Source organism: Anas acuta, chromosome 13 (assembly GCF_963932015.1).
Source record: "Anas acuta chromosome 13, bAnaAcu1.1, whole genome shotgun sequence".
NCBI lineage: Eukaryota > Metazoa > Chordata > Aves > Anseriformes > Anatidae > Anas > Anas acuta.
The window spans coordinates 8,682,887-8,702,926 of NC_088991.1; the positions used below are offsets into that span (position 1 = coordinate 8,682,887).

General features: G+C 36.7%; 1 protein-coding gene across 1 annotated transcript in view; it reads right to left on the reverse strand.

Moving 5' to 3' along the window:
• Positions 1–20,040, reverse strand: part of MAMLD1 (mastermind like domain containing 1) — a 254,146-nt gene that overhangs the window by 233,090 nt on the left and 1,016 nt on the right. Inside the window, exon 2 of the mRNA XM_068697365.1 lies at positions 19,758–19,858. The gene's annotated coding sequence lies outside the window, so the exon portion shown is untranslated. The remainder of the gene's footprint in view (positions 1–19,757; positions 19,859–20,040) is intronic.

Genomic DNA, 20,040 nt, shown 5'->3' on the forward strand with positions numbered 1-20,040 from the left:
TACTGATATAAAACACAAGTGAGAAGTCCATATGTTTACATTTTTATAAGAAAAAGTTCTGATCAACTGTTGAAATGCAGCACATGTTAAAGCTGCAGCATGTTTCCATCATACAGTTGCAGGAAGTTTTGCTGCAGCCTGGCAAAGTATTAGAGCGTGCACAGTCTTAAGCACTTGAGTAGTCCCACTGATCTTCAAAGGGATTATTCACATACTTAAGTTAAGCACATTATTAAATATTTTGATGGATCACAGTCTAGGTCACTGTTTCAGTATAAACTTGGGCCAGGTTTATATACCAACATCAGAAGATATTTTTTTCGAAGACTGTACAACACCTAGAGTTGAAAGTTAGTGACTACATGTACAACTACAAGGCACATTCTTCATAGAAGGGATTTGTTCTAGTTCTCTTGCATTATGGATATGTAACAGATATATGCAGTTTTTATCACACTGTAACTGTAGTAATTTGATTTCAATATGTATGTAGACAGATATACAAAATAACGTAAAGCTTGCTCGTTTAAACTATTTGCAAGTATAACTCAGGGAAGACTTAGCTTATTATCTGTACATATTCAGTAGCTACTGTAGAGAGACCAAAAGTACTGAAAGCAAATCTATCTTAGGTGTGTAATGAAATTTTAAACTTATAAGCAGCTAAGCACTGTCAAATAGAAAGACCATAATAAAATTATTAGTGTACTGCAAGGTGATTAAATTTACATAATGATATTAATGACTGGCTTTGATTAAGCTCTGGGGTGGGGGGAGGAGGGGGAGAGAATCCGATAAAATACAAAATCCCTAACTCTCATTTCTAACTTCATCATACTTCGTACTTAGATTCGGTTTCAGTAGTAATAACAGCTGCTTTTTCATCACTTAAAATATGGGATAACTGTAAATCAAAGATCTTTTAATTCTCACTGTGTACCCTCATAGTAATTCTGGAAACAAAATTTAAGGAAAAAAAATATAAATAGAAACATTACCCTTACAAGTGTGTTTTTGTCTATTATTTTCTATGTGGTTTACTCAAATAACATCATCCACAATAGCATTGTCAATGGACAAAATTCACAGAACTGAAAGATTTCTTCTATGGGCCAGACTTCATTGAAAGGTTTAAGCTTTCTTATATTCTATATTTCACAAAGAATTTCAGATTACAAACTAAAGTAAGATTATAAAGTCTTCGATTTACTTGAGCAAAAAGGGACTGGAACACAATATAGGAAAAATACACCAATACCACATGGCATACATAATTCAAGACAAGAACAGGATCATACTTTTAGTACTAAACATGTTTTTGTTCAAGCAAGTAAGCAGTTTACTTGCAATAAAGTTGTCCTATCTCATGAAACAGTTTGCATGCAAGTACTCACCTTGGAAATAAAAGGCAATGCTTTTTCAGTTAAAAAGTATGCACAGCTATTTTAAATATCACAACCAAAACCATTATAATTAAAGTAAGGAATCTGATTATCTTGTTTTGACTAAACAGAGCAAAAACTTCTTAATTACATCACTCAAGTAGGAGAAAAATGCTTGAAAGAATTTAAGTGCTTTTAAAAAGGACTAATAAAACCATTCTTACCACTTTGAAGTGAAACTGGAAGAGAAGGGAGTGCAGCATAAGCATATTATCCACTAAGTCTAGGTTGCTTTACTCACTGTGAGAGTACTAGTTTCCCTGACATAATTGAAGAAGAGTGCTTTATTATATGCATTTTTATGAATACGTAGCACAAGCACCATCAAGTGCCTTGCACAGATCCCCACCAAAATATGAGCTGTTAATGCTCTGCAGGTTTTGCAAGGTAACATCACATCCATTCATCGTCCCTAAGACATTCTACTGGTCAGTTTCCGACATTCATAATTTACTGCCAGTCATTTACAGAGATCAAAGGTAGCTGCATCGTGCCAAAAGCACTGTATATGCACACTAAGTAAAGTCTCTCACCAGAAATTGTGCCTGGTATATAAATGATCTAGTAAAAGTTCCTTACTAGTCATTTATAAGCAGTTCCCTACTTGCAATTCAGTAATTACTTTGGTATATTAAGACAATATGAAATAGATTCTATTTCTCTTTCAATTGAAACATCTGAAATCCCTTCTAATTTTCATTTTAAAAAAGCTAAAATTTACCAAGTCATAATTTGAAAATCACAGTGAAAGAGATGCCTTGAAATAATTTTATTAGAGTAAATTTTACAAGATAACCTGTCTTCATGTGGGAAATAGCTAACCTAAAGAGCGTGTGTATTGCTTGTTTGTGTGTTCCCAAAGGATGTAAAACAATATGTTCTTCATTCTTTGATGCTGTCACACACACAAAAAAAAATAATAAAGAAAATGCCAGCAAGATCCTGTAATTAAACAAATAAGAGCAGGTAAATCTCAGCAGTGACTTGCAGAAAACCACTGGTATTGCCTTGTTGCTGTAGTTACAACTTCTAGCAAGGCCACAAAAAATCATCAACTGTAGGTCTTTCCAACAGAAGTATCAGCCAAGTCTAAAAACAATACTGTACCTTATTTTCATACAGTGTAACGAGAGCAATACCAGTCACTTTTTCCTCTTTTCCTTACAGATGCAGACAATGCTGAAAGCAGTGTCAGACCAGTCAGACCACACGTAGGTTCCCCAACTGCCACCAATAAAAGCTACGGCTAAATCCCCTGATAGCAACTTGCTGATATGAGCAGCTCCAGATCTTCCACTGGGGGCCATATGTGCAGGATGCGTTCATACTCCAAAAACCCGCAGTCTGTTGAAGCAGCAAGTTTTGATTACTATTACAGCTGGATTTTTATGTGCTAATTAGTTTCACAAATTCAACGTTTGCACATTTCAACAGATTCCTACATAGGGCAAACAACCAAAATCACACTGACAGAGCAAGTGCTTCCCGTTTCCTTGGCTTCCTACTGCTGGACTCCTCACAGTGACTTCTATTTGTTTCAGAGCAACCTGTCACCTGGGGACAGGTCATTTTTTAAATAACCTGACTAATAATTTTTAAAATGTGATATATTTTAATAACTTGATAAAGCATGTCATGTTACAAGTGCTACACACGACTACAGTAGGCCGAACGGCTGCTGGCAGCTGAGAGCCGCGGGCTGAGGCGGGCAGGCAGGCCCGCCATGCCTGAGCAGGCCGCCCGCGCTGAGGGACCCTGTGCTCGCCCCCTGGTTCCTGCGATGGGGCTTTCAGCTGGCACCCAGCCACCTTCATTGCCCAGAACACAAGGGCACGTCTCACACAGGCCGGCATGGACAGGCTTTAGCGCCTCTGGACCTCTTTGTCAGGTGGCTAGATGTGAGGCAGAAGCACTACAGCTTCTACAGGAAGCCCTGTAGCTGTGCTTGCTTGGAAACACCTTTCAGCAGCAACCTGCACTAAAAATGTTTTGTGACTAAGGCACTGGATTAGCAATAAGTAATACACGACCTTATTTTCCAAAGCCCTGTGCATTCATACTCATTTTGGGATGAAAGGCGGGTACAGATTATCAACATTTTTTGTCTTCTGATGCCTCTGCTTTCTGTCTGTACTTTAGGATAAGCCATCTCAGACAAACAGGAGTGTTGAAAATGCGTTCATTAATGCTTATGAGACAGTTTCATAATTAGGTGTTGGAAGATATCTAAGGACTGTGAAAGATATTGTTATCATTTTTTGGTTAGATCTAATTTCTATTATCTTCTTTCTGGTGGTTAGACACCAGGTTCCAGCCCCAGAACGGTTCTGCTGAGCACTGCTATCTACTATTTTTGCTCAGTGTTTTAAATTAATCCACTTCAGTTCTGGTCTAGACTGCCACCATCAGCATTGCTACATATCCCATTAGGCAGCTACAGCAATGATTTATTATTTAATGACAGCAATGTGGCAGAAGTGCTGGCGTTATGTTTCTTAATATCTATTAAGAGTTCAATAAAACAATCTGCTGAAGGTCTTCTGGTTTCTCTGATGTACAAAGATATTTTCTACATATAATACAGCAGATCACACACTAGTAAGTATGAATCTCAGCTGGAAACTTCTATGCTTTGTTTCAAATCTGTCAACATTTCTCATGTATCTCCTAAGAAACTATTTACTGTTCTTTCCTGCACACAAATTAAATAGTCAGTACATTTTAAAAGACTTAGAATGGAAAATAAAATGCAGATATTAGTAAAGTCAGATAAACATGTTAAGTTTTAATGCACCTCACTGTATCTCCTTTCACTTTGCATAAAGAAGCATGCTAAGCTTAAGGACATAATTCCAGTGCAGATACACAAATATTTGCCTATCAGTTTGCATTGTGTAGGAAGCTCAGATACCTGTAAATGGGCCTGGAAGGCCTCTACCCTCAGTGCATAGGTTCATAGTTTGCAGGAACAAATCAGGTACCAAAGCCATCTTACTGCAGCCAGAAGCCACAGAACTAGCCATAAGGTAACACACATTTCTGTCATCTAGGCAGTAACTATAAGGAATTAAATTATCATCCAGCAGTAGGGAAATTCAGGATCACAGAAATTAGGACTTCACAGTAGTAAGACCTACACTACTGAATTCATTGCCAGGATTAAAGCTGACTGTCAGCTCTGCTACATTCAAAACAAAATGCAAAACCTGCTTCTCCAGCATAACTTCTTCACAATAAATTATTCTTATAGAAAGTCTTTATTCTGTTCAAGTATTGTCCTGCCTTCTTAAAAGCCAGGGGGAAAAAAAAAACATATACACTTTCCAAACAGTCAGATCCTATAAGAAAGAGTACAAGAAAGACAGTAGAAAAAAAAAAATATATATATATATAAGCTCCAAATTCTACCTTTCCTGGGCCCAGCTATAATTTTCTTGCATCCCAGTCAGCCATCTGAAAAGAACCCACAAAAATCCAAGGAATCTGAATTTTGCTTTGAATATTCATCAGATGCTTGTCACCATAGCAAGCCTCTGTGTTCTCACTTTAAAGGAATAATACCTTGAAAAGTACATCTTCAGAAGAAGGGAACTTTCCAGGTACAAGTGACTTTCAATATGGTGTTGCTACTTGCAGAGTCACTAACTTTCTGTGCTTCAATTTGTCATCTGCAAAATGAAACTGGTGAAAGATATTTGCTCAGATAGCATTAGTGTTACTTTGTGAATAATATGTAATTTAGAACGCAAAAATTAAGAATTCTAGACACAGCTTGACCTCTTTGACAAGGACTGCAATCATAAATAAGACAGAGTTACTACATTGTACTTTTTAGCAATGAACCCTCAACGCAAGCATAGGATAGTTACCATTCAAGCTTTGTTTAGAAAATAAGGGTAACAATGCCTCTTCAGGTAGGGCAGCATCATTAAAGAATACCAGCAGTTTACTGGGGACACACCCAGTACGTACAATACAAATGCAATTATATCAATTTAATTCACTACACAAATCCTCAAGATTTGTGGTGAACTAACCATAATAATACTCTCCAGCTATTTTAACATAATTCTTAAAGCACTTCAGTAACGTGTTCCCCTTTGATGATCTACTCTGACTGCTCTACCCATTAGCACACACTTCTTTCAAGATGGGTACGCGCTGCTCTGTATTTATATTTTACAAATTGAAGTGCACTGTGACAGCTGAAACTTGGTGGGAAATGAGAGTTTCTCCCTCTCACAGGCCAGATGCTGTTGATCCCCAGAATCTTGCTTGTGTTCCAGCTGTAAGCGAGATCAGACCCCAGTGGGAGCTGGCAGCAACTGCTTCTCACAGATGCCTCTTCTCAAGACGCCGCAGCCTCTGGCTATCAGATCTTGGCCCTTTGCCGGCCCTGCTCTGTGCCACTCACAAGGCGCCTGCTTACACATCATCGTTCGAACCTGTGTGGTGGGTTGTTAATCCCTGCTTTAGTGCTTCTCAGTGTAAATGGTATTTTAAACTTCATTTCCTTGTGACAAAGCAAATATGATTAAGAGTCTAAAGATAAGCACAAATCTCTGGTGCTCTTTTACTCTAGGATTTAGCGACCCAGATTGACCAAGCCATCACAGCTCCATCTCAAACAACCCCCCTCCTTTTTCAATATAATACCTTTAATTTGGTGAAGAACCATCCAGAATAAAACACTTCATTGTCTTCTTATTTCTCACCTGTCCCAGTAATCACAATATGTGGTTTCTTGAGGTACCTGTAGCTCTACAGGCAGCACAGCTGATTTCTGGGACACTCTGACAAACAGTAGTTTTCACTTAGGAGATCAGTGATAAAGTACAAGCTCCCAGCAGCTAAGCCACCTCTCGTTATTTGAGTCCCACTTTTGGCAGGAACAGCCAGTTTGTCACAGATCAAACTATCCGTGCCTTGACTTCTGCAGTGCCTGAAGTTCTGCCTAATCCAGAAACTGGCAGTACCTTAACTGCGATATTCTTACCAACTGAAATCCTTGTTTACAGCTTTAGTACATTTTGCACTTTGACTTTGATTATATAAGGAGTAGCTTGGTGTCCTACCCAGTCCATAAATTGATTAGCTTAATTAATACATGGATTCGGAGTATTCTTATCTATTTCACATACACACACACAGCACTGCATGAAGAGAACTTAGACATTTTATCTTCAACCTTGATGCTGACTATTTCAAAATTGCCTTAAGGGTGTAGATGTTACATTTCATTTTAAATAATAACTGAGTGTCCAAAGCTGGCAGCCAAATTCACAAATTCCAGCTTTAAGACCCAATTTGCTATAAGTAAAAAGTAAAAGGGTCTGCAGAAAGTCTTTCTTTAACCATTTAATAGTCCGATTGTCTCCACGGACTTAAAAAAAAAAAAAAAAAAAAAAAAAAAAAAAAGGGGGTGGGAGAGGCTGTATCAGGTACAGTTGATGGAAGTACTGAAATCTACTTTCAGCAATGTGAAAGGGTGCCAAAGCATTGAAAACATCTGTCCTCACGGTATGATTATAAGGCATTCAGATAGTTCAGCAGCCACCGACACTAACTTGGAATACCTGGAGGTATTGTGAACCTGCAGAAAGCAATCTGCGACTCCACGAAGGGAGGCCTAAATAGCTTGAGGCAAAAAACTCTGGATTCAGACTTAAAAACTATATTTTTAGAAGTTAGGTACTCAGCTTTGGCTTAACAACAGTATTTGTGGAGGAATTGCCTAGTGGGCCAAATACCAGAGAAAGTTTGGAGAAAGGTCTCAAATACTTAGAATCTACCGTGCTGTCTATAAGAAATCTATTTTAACAAGAATTAGGTATATCTAAAGAAACAGGCCTGGTTTTGTAACCACAAAACCTGGTTGTCTATTCGCAATTCTAAGATATTTCTCATTCATCACCCTAATTTTCCTAGTATATACAAGTAGAACTCATTCAGACAAAATCAGAAAGGATCCTGCAATTTATGTTCTTATTTTTTTCTCCTAACTAGAAAATATGAAAATTATTACAAAACAAAATAATAAATAATAATAATAATAATAATAATAATAATAATAATAATAATGTACTTCTTCCCTACACTTTGGATACTCCAAAGTGTCAAGCCAAGGGCTACTTGACTGCTTCTTATGCAGACTACAATAAATGAGAAAGCTTGCGAATGATAACTTGATAGGGCAAAAAGTATTTGAAAGTGGCTCAATTTTTATTTTTTTTAGCTCCCCTCCCCCCCTTTTTTTCCTTAATTTGCACTTACTTTCAGAGAGCATAGTATATTATGATCTTAAAAAAAAAAAAAAAAAGGCATTTACCATATTGTTATACAGTACAGTGGATTCTTGATGTGAAATCCCAGAGTTCACACTAAAGCTGACTCTGATGGCTTAGACATACTGAGCAGAGCAATTTAGTTTTAGAGACTGAAACAAATATAGATGTACATTAGATGTGTTTTTAAAAGGTTCTGTTGGCAGCTTTCTTTTAATGGCTATCAGGTTTCTCATCCTTTACATTTTTCATTACCAACACTTCAACTAACCAAGGCCTGTTATGTTGTGCCAAGCAGAGTTATCCAGGTGAGTATGGAAACAAAACAGCAGCCTTACAGTGAGACTACAACAGAAGTTGCAATCATGAGGAATCAATAACTCTTTAAATTGCTGAGAATTATGGCTTCTAACTCGGCTTTGTTAAGACAGATATTTACAAAATACATAGGCAATTGTTACAATTTCCTAAAATATCTTTTTGAAAATACCAGGACTTGTTCCTAATAAATTGATGAAATATTTCAGGACTCCTTCAAAAGTGTCATAACCATAAAGCTAAGTGGCACTCAGACTGATTGCCGGACAGAATCTTCCATCTTCGGGTTACAGAACAAGTTTTGTTCAGGTTGCTAGCATCACATTTGACTCCATTAAAATTTGCAAAATGCACTTAAAACCCCAAACTTTATATACACATAACTCTTCTCACTTGCTCTATTTCATGTTGATGAATAATACATAGTAAAGGGAAGGTAAAGGCCTGCAATAGGAATGAAATAGCCAGGATTTCCTAGAACTGTATAAACAATTATCAAGATGGATGTCTCTATGACAATATTTTAAAAAGGTCACTTCAGCAAGGTTTCAATGGAAACAAACTGAAGAACAAATACTATTCTGAAGTCATGTTGACAACTTTGACGAATAGTGCTGTGCAGAACAGGTACAATCTAAAGCCAAATACGTCAATGGCATTAAAGAGGTGAAGAAATGGTGCATTTCGAGAGGCAAAGAGCAAAATAAATTTAGAAAGAATTTGTATTTAGAAATGTCACGTTGAGAGCTTGAAACAAATAAATGATAACTTAAAGTTGATAGCGTCCTTTTAAGAAGCACCATATCTTGTGGTAAGGTTAGATGATTCTTAGAATGGAATCCATAATTTTCAGTAAGAGCCTTATGCAAAAAATGGCAATAAACCCTTGCTGAAGTCTCCTAAGATACATCCTTAAGATATATAGCAATTCTGAATTTGTCTAGATGATGAGTTATCATCTAGACACAATTTCTAAATATATTATAAAAAAGAATGTCTAAAAGGGTACAGAATTCTTATAATTACAATGAGTCTTGATTGTGGCAGTCTAGTCTCTTAGCAGAGTATCTTTGGAAAAAAAAAAGTTAAAAGACATCGTTCCCACATTATAACAACAGAAACATCAACATTTTTAGAGAAAAACACAGTAGGCAATTAGATGTAGTGCAATGCTGTTTGAACAGGAACTTTGACAGACTCACTTTGCTCACTAACCAGGTCATATAAGGTATTATCAACCCCTCAAAAGCAAGTTAGCTATATAAATGAGAGAGAATCAAGCTCTGTAACCCTACTAATGTTTTTCTGAATTTATAACTGCACAAAGAAATTTACACAATTCTTGGCTCTTGTTTCAAATGTTCTGAAAAAATGATGATGATTTCTGTCTAGTATTACTGGATAGCTGAAACTCTTAAAAGGAATTGTGACACTGGGGTATCGAGTCAAAGGTCCAGACAATGCTTTATAATGAATCAATAGCAATCACAATAGAAAGCAGAAATTAAACAATTGTAATATTTGCTTCTTGACAATGTCAAAAAGATAGCTATGGAAAATGAAAATTTTGCATCCAAAAAGAATCAATATAAGGTTAAAAAAAACCTGAAGCATAACTCAGCATCTCTACATAGTTAATACTTTTGAAGAGACTTCCTGTGTAACCTTGGTTAGATGATATTATCTTTTGCAATTTCATTTCTCTTTGTCAGTTTTGCACAGAAACTGCCTTCTTGGAGTGTGTCAGAATTTTTCTTAAATTGGTTAGAAACATTAAGCCACATCTCCAATTGAAATTAATAGGAGTTTTCTTAGAATATGTTCACAAAAACAAAAGTACACAAGCCCAGATTTTTCTGTGTTTCAGACAAATGAACAACCAAACTGGTGTGATTGCCTGGCTTGTATCCAACCAGTTCAGAGATCAGACCAAAGCAATGCATTTCTAGCCACTCACATAGTTCTGAAAAATCTCTGTATGCACTGCTGTTACAGAGGGGCTCTGCTATTAGTTCTGATTTCCAGGTACCTCTGTAAGAAAAAATACTCACACTTATAAATAAATATCCTTTGTTCTATCTCACTTATGTCGCTATTTATTTATTTATTTAAGTATTTTCCAAAATAATAGGTTTTATAATTAAATTTTATTCTCATTGAAACTAGGGTCTGTATGCTATGATGAAAACATTTAAGATAAAGTCATCTTGATGGATCACATTACAGTAATCTGAATCTCCAGTGCATGAACAGAAGTAACACAGGAAGTCTAGGATGAGGACACGAGTTGAACAGGTGCAAAAAAAAAAAGTGTTTTACTGAAGTTAAAAATAAGGAAAAAATAAGCAAACCTAATATTTCTAAAACCTAAGCAAACTAAGCTAAGAAAACAAATATTTCTAAAATAAGCATACCTAATAAATCTATTTTTTTTTTCTTGGAGTTTATTCATCGAATGTTGGCCTTTCAAATACTATATGGGAATGATGGATGAATGATGACTAGAATTTTTATTTATTTATTTATTTATTTATTTTAAGGTTGGGAAAAGACCTTCCACAAGCTACCACCATTGACACTTGGAAGCTTCTAAAACCTGCAAGGAATTTAAGACCTTGTCAAGACTTCTGCAATGACTTCATCTTGTAGTCACTGCATCCGTAGCAGTTATTACTAGCTTCCTTGGTCACTTGGCAATTCAGCATGTGTGCATCCATCCCTGTGGGCCTGTGCATGGCATGAGAGGTGCTTTTGTCAAAGGAGAATTAGCACACATGTTACTTTCAAATAGGCTTTCAGGTAAATGTCTACCAAGTTCCCAGTAGGTTACCACAACTGAAATGGCTGCTTGCTATCCCTGTGCTTAAACACACTCAAAATCCAACTGTTTGTGACTTCGTGCTCAGGAGGAACACCTTCTACAGAATCCCTTCCCAGAAGTCCTTCCCAAGACTTTAGGCAGATGGGATCTGAAAGTAAGCAAACAATGGATTCTCAAAGCTCTTGTGATTAGGAGAGGTTCTGGGCAAAGCTTAAAACATGAAAGTAAAGGCAAAATATAAAAAATAAATAAAATGGAAATGATGAAACAAGGTAAATAAATATATAAAGTAGCTGCTAACATTTAAAATGGGGGAGACTCTCCAATAAACCAAAACACAATAGTGGAAAAAGGAAAAAGCAGTGACAGAAAAAAAACACTTATGGGTGCTTAAATATATCATTACCTCTCTTCCTACACAAACAACCATTTCACTTGAGCCTGCCCTGCAAGTCTTGGTAGTACTTACTCCCAAAATATGGTAAGTAGAGCAGCAAAGCCGACAAGAAGCAGAATAGGTCACGTGCTATAAGGGGACTGTAATGATGCTTCAATTATCAATAATTTATGTGAGCATTCAGTTTTAACATTTCATGAGGATTCATTGTCACATCACCCAACACGGATGGGAGAGGCAAGGCAGGAAGATAAAAGCAAAAAGAAATCGTGGGGGGGGAAAGGGACAGAAAACAACAATCCTTTTTATGGTCCCTTGCTTATTTAGATGCTGAAGAGTAAAACTGAAATTGATTGACTTTATGGATCACTTAGCTGAATTTGTAACTAAGAGAGAGACCACTTTAGGAAGACAGTCCTGTGAAATTCGTGGAAGCTACTGCTTGAGTTATACAGGTTCCAGATTATACAAACCACTATTTTCATATATCACACAGCCACTTTTTTAATATGATAGCATTCCAGCTTACATTTCATTTAATGTGTGTACATTTTTATTTTATCTTTATATATATCTATATACACAAAAATAAGCAGATACACTGACATGCACATCCTTGTTAAAAAGGACAGCACAAGCATGTGTACGTACTGTGCCTAAGTACAAGCCTGGCTGTTTTGTTCTAAATGAAATTGGACTCTGCATGTCACTGTGCACACTGCCAAGTACAGCAGGTATCAAGGGCAGCTCCGTGTTCCCTTGCCTCAGGAGGATCGATTCTTTCTTATGTTTCTCCAGGCAATTTCCTTGCGCACAGCTTGTTCTTTCAAGAGTATTTGAGAACTTGGGCAGGGACACTTCTGATACTGCAGAAGAGAGTGGTAACTAAGATTCATTAAGGATGGCTGCACAGCTTGTGAAGGCCACAAAAATGTTATCCCATTTTTATCTCATTTACTGTGAGGTAGAAGAACCAAGCAGTATCCTCTAGATCAGAATCCATACAAACTGGACTCTGTGCATGCCAAAGAAATATGCCATCATGGATTAATCAGGTTTTTTCTTACAAAAAAAAAAAAAATCACTCTCTCACAGATACTGTACCCTGTGTCTACCACAGAATGGCAGGCTACTGAACGCTGGTGGGCTGCTACAACATAAACTTTGAAATTCTATATTGGCATTTTAAAATCATTGTTTATTCAATGATCTGAAAGCTCTTTACCAAGTACGAATACTTTAATAATCTCTTCTTGCCTCCACAGTACAGAAAGGTAAATGCTATGTTCAGTGTCAGAGTCAATTTCCTTCATTTAGTTCTTTAGTAATACCATACACAGATCAGTACTCACAGAACAGTAAAAAAGCTACTGCTGTTGATATTCCAGGAAGATACCTGGAAATTCAGTTTTTTCTTTTTGATCATTTCTATCTGCATACTTCTGTAACCTATCTATTTTGGACATCCTATTTGAGGAACCTGAGATAACTACATTCATTAAGAAAATGAAATAATCTTTCAACTTTTTATAGAATAATAATAAAGCTTAAATTGTATGGATTAATGTTTCTGGTTTCTTCCCAGTGTACTCTATTAATAGGTCATTTGTATTGTGTCATACGATATATTTATTTCTACTAATTTTTTCCTTTCTGGCATTAAACAGTGATAAATAAAAAAAAATATATAATTGAAAGAAAAGGATCAGGACATAGAAGATCGTGTTCATGATGTATATTCTTGTCACTGGCTTGAATTAGTGCTGCTGCTCATAAGCTGATTTAAAAAAAAAAAAAAAGCACAGAAAGGACTCACTTTAATAATAAACTGGAGAGGACTTAGTAACTTTCCTTGCAAGTATGTTTGTTAAAACATACAGCTACACTAATATGTCGTACAACTAAAAAAGAATAGTAATGAATCAATAGTTTCTTGTTCTTATAACTTGGATAAAAAATGTGCATTGCAGAATTACAGTTTGGAGTGGATAGGTATGCACATTAAACACACCAGTACTTAGCAGCTATTTGTTTATTCTCTTGTTCCTGAAACTTCATAGGAAATTACTGCCTGTCTTTGGTAACTGGTAATTACAAGAAAAAAAAAAAAAAAAAAAAAGTAAATTCTACATTACTGAAATGGAAGTAGGCATTTAACAAAACAAATAGAACAGATACAGCTTACAAGTTACTAAGGAAGTTTGGTTTATTTAACCAGAAAAATATTGTGTCGTAGAGAGGACAATGAATGTTTCAGGCAGCTTGTAATTTATGTTACAACCATTTTAAACAGCAGGAATATGTAATAGGTGATGGTCAGGTAAATACTGGGACTGTGAAGCCACTACAAAGTCTTTCACAGCATCATGAAGCCATAGCTCCTGAGGTTAAAAACCATTACAACTTTAAATTTGAAGTACTGGGTGAAGAAACACTTCACTTGTGGAAATCTAAAGCCGCAAAACCTTGGTATGCTGCATTTGCCCCGTGCCACTTTCACAGGCACTAACAGCATGTTAGGCTCTACTGTCTTCAACTCTGCCAAAATTGATATATCAGACTTCAAGTAGGTTTAAATATTTATATCTAGATCTGCTATTTTCAGCCTCTGCACAGATTTAACTACATTTAGTTTTTACTCTAGTAGTTTCTGTGCACACTCGAAATTCAAGCATGCCAGCTGTTTAAATGCCGCAGAGGATTATTATTACTTATTTAGTTCTATAGATCCATTCCTCATGCATGCAGATGCCTAATGAGAAAGTGGAGCAAAGCCACCTTCCAGAGGGGGTAACACCTTTTGACGAGGCTCGTAGTGAGAGACTTGCCAGCTCCATGTTCCAGATAGTGCTCTGTGACTGACTCATTCCACAAACTTCTGTCGGCGCTCTCAGCAGCGAGCTCATACATTAAAAATGTTCAGATTTTCACAGGCAAAACTTATGTAGCCACATTTTTAAATGTTGGCCTTCCTTCTAGCCGATGTTCGCAGAAGGAATCAAAATATTTAAGGGAATTATACTGCAAGATGTCAGTTGTTATATAAATATAAAAATACCGAATTCAGGAAAAAACAAACAAACAAAACAAACAAACAACAACAACAAAAAAGAAAACAAGACTGGAATTTTGATTTTCACACTAAATTCCTACTCAAAAGATCTCTTTTCAAGGTGGTTTGATCATATAAATGCCACCTTTCATATTAAAACCCTATTTACTGATATATAGAGGTTACTGATACACCACTGATAAGAGAAATGCACAGCTTAATCAAAGTTTAAACTTAAAGAACAGACACAAACTTCTTCATACAAAGTATCAAGCTTTTGATAAATGCTTAAGCTGAAAAAAAAAATGAACTCAAAAGAAACAGAACTTTAAGAAGTAACCGGATAATATAACAAAATGGAAACAAAATAAAAGGAATAAAAGAAAGCAAGCAGAGATACTGAACTTAAAATTGCTGTGGCACTTGAGTTGACTTTTTACAGAACCCCTGTGAACCCGTGCCCTGTCAGGGAGCACTACAGGCACCAGGATCCTGGGCACCCTCAAGGTAAGATCAAAGCTTGAATTCTCTATCCAAAAAAGACACTTTGACCAGCCTGGTCCAGAGTCATATTTTCTGTCACACAGCCCTAACTTCCTCTTTCTTTACAAGTGAGCTCCTGATCTCACATACTGTTACTTCTGTCATTAATATCCAACCATCACCTAGGCAAAAACATTGGCAGCACATTGGGAATGAAATTATACAAAATATTAATATTAAATACAGAACATTTGTATCAGACCAGTCAGTCTGAAAGACTATCCCCTGCTTTTAGGGCTTTCTCCAAATCTGTGAACTGGAACCACAACAAGAATTCAGAAAGAAATGTTGGCCCCCAGCACCACATTTCAGATCAACACAACGTTGATCATAGCATGACACAATTTAGCTGCAGAAGAATATTGTCTTTCCAGATATGAATTTCAACTCACAAGATCAACGCTTTATTAAAACAGAAGGAAGTAACTTGGCAAGATTTTGCCTTACTAAGCAATCACATAAATCAGATCTGTTTGAGAAAACAGATTAGATGAGCAGTAAAGTAATATATTGATAGAAAAGGAACAAGAATTTGCTGTTCAACAAGAATTCTCTCTCTGACAAAAAAAGCCTAGGCACAACAGGCATCCAACATGCCATCGCTGTTGTGAGGTTGCACTGTCACTTTTTCTGAAGCATAACAAGGCAATGAGGGCCTGTTAAAAATGCCAAAAGCATCTGTGTGTGAATAGACCTTAAGCTACATTTTGCTTATTGGACATCGTCAGTTTGGTGCTCTCAGATATAGTGGATACAGGTTGCATCTATACTGGTGTTTTAGTTCAGGTTAGGATCTTTTGAAGCAAGTAATTGTAGGACATGAACCAGACCCTGTGGGATTAGATCAGAGGCAGCGTGACCCCCTGCAATACATACCCTGTGCACACCAGCTTCACAGCGCCAGCTCTACACCTTGGTAGTTTGTGATGTAGGCAGGCACGACAAATCAGTCTAGCAGATGAAGACAAGGAGGAAGAAGATACGTAGAAAAAAAGCATTTTAGAGTTTTGCTAACATTGATTCTGCAACTGATAGCAAATAGAGAACAGCTGCAACCATGCAGATATTAAAATCAAGAACATTTCTTTCTCTAAGAATTAGAGACTTAGAAGCATTCCCATTCATAATCATTTCTTTATTTGTTCCTTACTGTCAATTCTAAGTCATATTTTTATGTGGCAGAAATAAACTGCCTGCATGATGATTGTTCCTTTATACCCAGTTAGGCTGTGGAAGTCTGCAAGACAAGCATTCTAAGACACAGTTCTGATCTGACTATGTTAATCACATTAACTCCCAAAATATGGTTTTTATTTATTTTAAAATCAGTAAAACCATTAAAAAACAAACCAAACATAAACAAACAACAACAAAAAAACAACTGTATCATGCTTCAAATAGATGACTGCAAAAGTTTTTCATAATATCAACTTATTTGAGACACTATTACATCCAGAGACAAGAATAATTCCATCACCCTTTGCATTATGCCAAAATTCTCAAACAACCTGTAGGACTGGGCAGCAGGTAGATATCACATTGCCTTTCAATTTCAGCTCTACCATCAGCATAATACTAGCTGCAAAAGAACCATAATTCCTCTTTATCCCAAATATCTGCTGTTATTTTAGTGTCATCTCTCAGAAGACAGAATGTTTCTTCCACCTGAAGTAAACCAGCACATGTGCTGTTTGGGAACCATGAAAGCAGAGCAGCTGCTGCAGACAAACACCATCTCCAGTGCCAGCACATCAGGTATATCATGCCAATTTTTGGTCCAGTAGTGGCTGAAACACTGGCTCTAGAATAGCTCACTGCAACATAAACGTTCTTGCCTTATCTAGTCTAAATATGGACATCGGTTACTTACTAAAGTATCTCATACTCATATCCAGTTATGAATGTCTGTAACAAAGCTGTGGGCTAGGATTAGCCTTTTTTTTTTTCCTCCCCTCTCATCATTAAATTTCTACTGCTGTCTAATCCAAAGAAGCACTGGAATGCTTTCTTCAGATTGAGTATGAATACAAGCCATGTAGCTAATGACACAGCGCATTCCTCCTAGAAGAGTTGGTTATGTGCCTTTTCAGAGCATCAGCCTAAATCCTTTAGGCTTAATCTCAGTACATTTGAGAAGCAGAGCTTTCACATACCCCACAGGTATTTATACTTAACAGCTAGAGAAACAATGTGAGAGACGCAAACTTGCAACACTGGCAGCATAGCAGGACCAGGACTGGAGCCCTGGTAGGATCTCAATGAAGCATGTAGTAACATGAAGCTCTTACACAGACAACAGTAGCTCTTTGTTACCCAAGCGAGCACAAGAATGCCGCAGTCTGTGGACACAGAGTGTCAGTGTCCTCCTTCCCTTTAATGCAAAGGAATTAAATTATCTAAACGAGATACTTCCAAGTTAATTTTGCAAGTAATGAGTAGTTCATACTGCTAAAATCATTTGTTGACCATGTTCTAATCACCAGCATTTGTGATCTAGCAGGACAAGAATGCTGTCTGTGGAGAAATGCTACAAGTGTTCAAAGGAAGGGCAACCAAGTAGTGTTTGAAAATGTGTTTGCATCACTCAGCAGACACATCTTCAGTCACAAGTGGCTTGTTCTGGTCTACGTGAGCTGTTCTGTGGGTCGTGGTGCCACCTAGGGGAAAGCTGGAGAAGACCAAGAAGCATGGGCACAGAGAAGACAGCAGCATTAAGTCAACAAAACTCTTAAAATTGGGTCCAGCTCAACTAATTACAAGAAACGAAGTATACATGTTAAACAAAGCCTATACATCACCAAGAAAGAAAAAAATTACTTCTGCATTTCTATTACTAGATCAAAAATTCCTCAATCACATAAAACAAACTGCTTGTGAGGAAAAATATTTTGACTAATTAACTCTGAGCCAAAAGGCTTTGTGCAGATAAAACACTTGACACCCAGCAGCCTACTTTAATAGCACATCATCAGCATATGCTGCACATTACGTGCTAATGCTAATTTGTGAAAATTGTGACCCCATGCCATAAGTGATGAGGATCAAACATGTTCTGCTAGAAGATCCTGTGGTGTATATCTCCAGTATTAATACTAGAACCAGTGACGAAAAGACCTTTATGTCACTATGGCTCTGAACACCACACAATCTTGATATAACAGACCTTAAGCGGATTCTTAATTCTGCAGTTGAAAGACCAAAATGCTAGGCAGAGCGTGCAGAATGTTGGAAATGAATCTAAAGCTATTGCTCCAGGTACCTTCTTCCTGACAGCTAAGCCACAGTAAGAGATTCATGCCCCAGTTTCCCCTCCATGCACATTCTTTCACACAACCAAATAGGGACATTTGTAAGCAGGATCAGTGAAACAAACGATCAATGTTTAAAATATCCTTTGTGGGTTAAAAAAATAAAAAAAATAAAATCCCAAAACCTTATATATATTTAAAACATGTGGAATAAATCCTTTTGCCATAGTTTCACATATACTTTGAGCTAGCAGGAAATGACAGTGAGAATGAAAGCCAGAGTAAAAATAAGAGAAGAGGGGTAAATGTAGAAGGCTGGTAGAACTCCTTCAGATGGAATTGCTACCAAAAGAATACCAAATCACACTTCACATTGATGTCCTAAAAGGCAGAAAACAGCAATAGATGTTCGTATGTCAGCACGTCCTACCTTCTTGTGAATGACTATTACTAAATAGTGACTACTCAGTACAAATAATTGTACCACACTGTATTGTATTTCATGGTTTATCAACACCTGAAATTTCAGTTCTGTCCTCCAGTCACCTGGAACACACTGCACTGCATCTTTACAGTTCATTTCAGAAGTGGGTAACTGATCGCCAAGTATCTTGACCTGATTTTGACCTAAGATATCCCAGCACTTATTGCTGTGTACTGAATCATGTAAAATCAGCTACTAAGCAAATTTGACAGGAAACGCAGCAATGCTTGCCTATCTAGATGAGATCAGGCCTGAATCCTTATAAATGATGCACTAGACATTATTTTAGCTCCACAGAAAGCAGTAACACTTTCTGCAGAGAGAATTTTGCAGTCTTTATTCTACCATAAAATTAAAATAAGGGATACCCTAAGGAAAGCAAGTTTAGAGACACAAGAATGAAGTATACTTTACAGAAATGTAGAACCAAGCTTGTAGAATTTCCTGTTGTTGAATTTATCATATCAAAATACTACGCCAAAATTAGATAATTTGGGATTGATGTTAGCATGTGAAAAAGCCACATTAGCCAAAATTACGTGAATAAACTAGATAAACTCAGAAACCTGTTATGTCATGGAAAAATACCAAAAGTAACACAAGAAAAAGCACGAAAGCTCATTACATACTTGCAACTCTAAACAGATTCAACAAGTTCCTCAACTAACCATGCACATCTAGTGAGATGGAAATAGCTCAAAGCTAAAAGACATTTAAAATAATAACCCTGTAAAAACTACAATGACCTTAAATTCATGTCTTCTATTACTTTCTTTTGTCATTATGGCATTAGATAAAAGACTAGAACGACTCCATCAGGAACATTTTGAACACGGTGTTAGAGATATCCAGAAAAAAAGGGGGGGGGAGTTATGAGAAGAGTAGGAACTTCATAAAATGGTAATAACAAAATCGAGGTCTCAACAGTTAAACTCTATCAGCTATAAAATAGTTCAGAATACAAAGCAATCACTGAAGGTCTATTTGAACTGTTCACCAAAAACAGCCATCATAAAAACTACCTGATGGGCTTATAATCAGAAGAAAATCATCTAACCATGCTGTCCAGTGCACTTAAAGAATAATACAGTAACAGGAAAAACTTTACTGGAAATATCTGTTATTCACATAGTGAAAGACATGGACAAAAACATCATTTTAATCTTACTTTTTGCTGTATGAAGTTCCTCTGCCTTTCTTACATAAAGGAACAGCCCATCTTGCTCTCAGTGGAATTCTAGCAGATTTCTCTTCTCTTCCTTTGAGGTCCTGCAATTGATAAAGTTATTTGGAGATTTCTCACAGTTTAAGATATGCTTTAATAAAGCTCTGAAAGTCACTGAAATAAGAATTCAACATCAGAATGTGAGCTTGAAGATAATTCTCTTTTCCCTTTGCAAATCTTACCAATTTTTCCCCTTCCATCTCTCCCAGATTTCCTGCTTTATTCT